The sequence below is a fragment of the Pelodiscus sinensis genome, chromosome 14, assembly GCF_052426305.1.
Source record: "Pelodiscus sinensis isolate ZL-2025 chromosome 14, ASM5242630v1, whole genome shotgun sequence".
Lineage (NCBI taxonomy): Eukaryota > Metazoa > Chordata > Testudines > Trionychidae > Pelodiscus > Pelodiscus sinensis.
The window spans coordinates 47937804-47942500 of record NC_143065.1 but is presented as its reverse complement, the minus strand read 5'-3'; the positions used below and the strand labels follow the sequence as shown (position 1 = coordinate 47942500).

The 4697-nt window shown below is 47.0% G+C and overlaps 1 long non-coding RNA gene across 3 annotated transcripts in view; it reads right to left on the bottom strand.

The window, feature by feature from the left end:
- The window catches only part of LOC142825185 (uncharacterized), a 5023-nt gene extending 837 nt beyond the window's left edge, over window positions 1-4186 (bottom strand). Inside the window, exons 1-3 of one of the 3 annotated variants that reach the window (XR_012899641.2) lie at window positions 3029-4186; window positions 310-2507; window positions 1-127 (exon numbers count right to left, since the gene is read on the bottom strand). The exon at window positions 1-127 is cut by the window's left edge and continues 837 nt beyond it. This is a non-coding gene — a long non-coding RNA (uncharacterized LOC142825185). Of the gene's footprint in view, window positions 2508-3028 lie in introns of all 3 variants that reach the window. The other 2 variants (XR_012899643.2, XR_012899639.2) reach the window with 2 other exon arrangements.
- Window positions 4187-4697: the final 511 nt, after the last annotated feature.

Here is a 4697-nt window from a genome sequence, read left to right as displayed (position 1 = left end):
AAGACAAGAGGACACTGCAAATCACAAAGCAAGAAATACACAAACTCCACATCTTCCAAACAAAGGCATGCCAAATTCTTCTCCGGCCACGTAGAAATGTTCAGATCGCACCAAAGAGGAAGACTTCCTAGAGAAAGACAAAACAATTGTCACGGTTAATGCCCGTACGACAAACTCGAGCCGCTTCCAAAACACACACATATACGGTGTAGTGCAAGTGAATTTCCCCAGTGACATGCACCCGGTGAAATACATTTTCCCGAGCAAAATGCACAGCTCGCACAACCCCTGATCAGAACCATACTTAACTTGGAAATCTGAAAGCAAATCCGATGCAAACTCTACATCTTCAAAACCGGCAAAGACACACCAAACTGTTCTCTGATAATGGAGAAATCTTCAGATGGTACCGATGGAGAACGCTTCCTATGGAAATGAAAAACAATTCATACAGTTAAGGCCTGTACAACAAAACACAAACCACCTCAGCTTGCAAAAGGGCTCTATACAATCTAGCACAGGTAAACTTCCCCAGCGACATGCACCCAGTGAAATACAAAAACACAACAAAACTCCTGATCGAGGACCGTACTTAACTTGAGAATCTGAAAGCAAATCTTCCAAACTGGCAAAGACGAGCCAAACTCTTCTCCGCTTACGGAGAAATCTTTAGGGCACACCGACAGGGAACGCTTCCTATGAAAATGAAAAACAATTCTCACGGTTAAGGCACACACGACAAATGCAAACTACCTCGGCTTCGAAAACGTGCATATGTGCAACATAGCGCAGGTGAATTTCCCCAAGTGACATGCACCCAGTGAACCACATTGCTAAACTCAGAGCACACACGACAAAATCCAACCGCTGATCGAGAACCATACTTAACTTGAGAATGTGAAATGAAATCCTATGTAAACTCTACATCTTCAAAAATGGCAAAATCACACGGAACTCTTCTCCGCTCACAGAGAAATCTTCAGATCGTGACGATGAAGAACACTTCCTATTGAAATGAAAAACAATTCTCACAGTTAAGGCACGTACAAACACAAACCTTCACTTCCAAAACACACACGTGCTACGTTATGTATGTGAATTTCCCCAGTGACATGCACCCACTGAACCACATTTCCCAAGTGAAATGCAGAGCGCACACACACACACACACACCCCAAAACCAAACCCCTGATCGGGACCATACTTAACTTGCAAATCTGAAAGCGAATCCGATGCAATCTCTTCATCTTCCAAACCGGCAAACACACGCCAAACTCTTCTCCGGTCATGGCAAAATCTTGATATCACACCGACGGGGAACGCTTCCTATGGAAATGAAAAACAATTCTCACGGTTAAGGCACACACGACAAACACAAACTACCTCAGCTTCAAAAACGCACATATGTGCAACATAGCGCAGGTGAATTTCCCCAAGTGACATGCACCCGATGAACCACATTGCTCAACTGAAACTCAGCATGCACGACAAAATCCAACCGCTGATCAAGAACCGTACTTAACTTGAGAATGTGAAATCGAATCCTATGTAAACTCTACATCTTCAAAAATGGCAAAATCACACGAAACTCTTCTCCGTTCAGAGAAATCTTCAGACCGTGACAATGAAGAACGCTTCCTATTGAAATGAAAAACAATTCTCACAGTTAAGGCACATACAAACGCAAACCTTCACTTCCAAAACACACACGTGCTATGTTATGTATGTGAATTTTCCCAGTGACATGCACCCGGTGAACCACATTTCCCAAGTGAAATGCAGAGCGCGCACAACAAACAAAACCCCTGATCGGGACCGTACTTAACTTGAGAAGCGGAAAGCAAATCTTCCAAACTGGCAAAGACGAGTCAAACTCTTCTTCGCTCACAGACAAATCTTCAGAGTGCACCGACCCAGAACGCTTCCTATGGAAATGAAAAACAATTCTCACAGTTAAGGCACGTACAAACACAAACCTTCGCTTCCAAAACACACACGTGCTACGTTATGTATGTGAATTTTCCCAGTGACATGCACCCGGTGAACCACATTTCCCAAGTGAAAGGCAGAGCGCGCACAACAAACAAAACCCCATCGGGACCGTACTTAACTTGCAAATCTGAAAGCGAATCTTATGCAAACTCTTCATCTTCCAAACCGGCAAAGACACACCAAACTCTTCTCCGGTCATGGCAAAATCTTGACATCGCACCGACGGGGAACGCTTCCTATGGAAATGGAAAACAATTCTCACGTTTAAGGCACATACAACAAATGCAAACCTTTGCTTCCAAAAAACCCACGTGAATTTTCCCAGTGACGTGCGCCCGGTGAACCATGTTTCCCCAAGTGAAACGCAGAGCGCGTGCGACAAACAAACATCCCGATCGATGGCCGTACTTAACTTGCAAATGTAAAATCAAATCCACTTCCATGAGGGAAAAAATTCCCCCGCTCGCCCACTGCATCGCTGGTTTTCCAAATTAGATATCTTCTGGAGGCAGAACCTACAACGATAACAAAAATTGAACGTGACAAACAGCCTGTGCGTTAAAGACTATTGTAAGCCAGTTACATTTATGGAAATGGCATCTATTTCAACATGACTCTGTCCCATTCCCCCACAAACCCTTAAATAACTACATCGAGAATCGCATGTCACGAGACCCCTCGCCACGCTAGTATCACGATGATCCCCCCCCCACGCACGTTCCACACAGCCCTCCTCGCCGTTATTCCCATGCTGCCGATAATACCGACGAATCTCCACGCCTATATCGCACATCTGCGATCCGTTCGAAGAAAATGACAAAACTCGACACGTTCGATCGTACGGGACAACGACCACGCTGATGACCCGACGACGGCACGCCACCTTAGACGCGACGACGGGCGTGGAAAAATGGCATCCGAGTTGGCTAATTACATAAGTTGAGAACCCTTTCGCAATTAGCCCGCCTCACCTAATGCGGCAAAGGCCACGTTCCTATCGTCGAGGCTGCACTCAAAGCTCTAACTTAACACTTACCTCACGGACGCCACCAGTTATGCCGCTTCTGCTTGCGTCTCCATTGCTGCAAACCGCGTGGACCGAATGGGATGGACTCGCCGTGTCTCGTTCCCTCGGCTCTGTACTCGAATCCTCCTGTGGCACGTCAACAACAAATTCCGCATTATCGCTAAAAGCAACGATGCTATGTTAACGCTCTCCGTTTGCTAAAATAACCGAGAGCCCGAGACCCCCCTGACGCATTTGTATCTATGACAAAGATGCAACTTACTTCCTGAACGTAGCCCTCCACATTTCCCACCCCGCTGGGGCCTCTCGCTAGCTAGGACGCTCGCATCTGCCTCAGAAAACCACAACTGCATATAGAACCAAAGACAGAGATAGTGGTGATCGCTTCTGCAAACCCAGTGCATCTCTAGTGACATTGTTGCATAAATTGCTAGTTTCGTCCCCTGCAGGCTAGTTCAATTTGCATCAAGAAGAGAGTCACGCTTTCAGGCTGGGTCCAACGCTATTTTATTGTTTGCAAACAAATTGGGCCAAGGAGCTCGGAGCTCAAAGCAAGGTCGACCTCGAGCATTGCCTGAGCTGAAACTTTTATAGATTTCACATTCCTTCTGGTCAGCGTGTCGCAATGTGATTGGTCACTGCAAGTTTACTCAGTTCCCTGGCAGAAAGTTTAGCAGCTTCTAAGACATACGCAATCGGCTAAATGATACCTGCTGTTTCAAGCTTAAGCAATGGAGGGGAAGAAGCACACTTAGTTTTTACTACAACATGCACATCGCTCTCTCGGGAAAAATACTCACCTCCTCCGTATGACGACCCCCCCCCGCTCCCATCCCTCTTGACAATAGCCACGTGTGACAGGACTTCCGTTCCTAAACAATGAACCTCAGCCTCACAAATCCTTCTGACCGTCCGACTCTCGGAAAGACACTTAACTTTGATGTCCCCTCCTGCTCTCGAGGTCTTCTTTTCCTTTGTCTACACGCCATCGCTCTCGTACGTCGTCGTCCCTCGGTCAGTGACGTCTTCCCGGACGAATGAATGAATGGTCACGATCCTCCGTGGAACATGACGACCGGCATCCGCATCCGGTACCGTTCTTGGCCATGAGCAAACTTCAACCACCTACTGCTTCATTAACAAAAGACATTTCTTTTACAAAGTACACTCCCCGTGCCCCGCTGCCGCACCCTCTCCCCCTCGATCGCTTTTGAGGACACGGAAAATGGCTATGCTTCTACATACTCCTGCTGATCCTCCCTCTCTCGCTACCACAGTAGCCCATCGTTAACTAAGATGCTCTCGTGCTCTGCAGAAAACCGACACCCGGAAGAGGATGAAAGAAAAAAGTAGCGGTGACCGATTATGCAAGCCCAGTGCAGTGTAACAGACAGGAAACTGAGAGTGGAGCATCTCTAGCTACAGATGGGTCACTGGCCCAGAAACACCCTTTCCTCCAGAGGAAATGCATGGTCCCTTCCTACAATGACCTTCCACCCGCATGCCTATCCTACTCCCGTTAGCGACAGTCACCATTTAGAGAGCTTCTGTACAAAAACAAGAAGACGCGACTGCAGGAATGCTTTTTGTCATCAAACCCTTTGGCAGATACTTAACTAGGACAATTTGACAGGCATTTCCCCTCTCGATGTCTTGTTCCCCTTGGTAGTCGAGGACT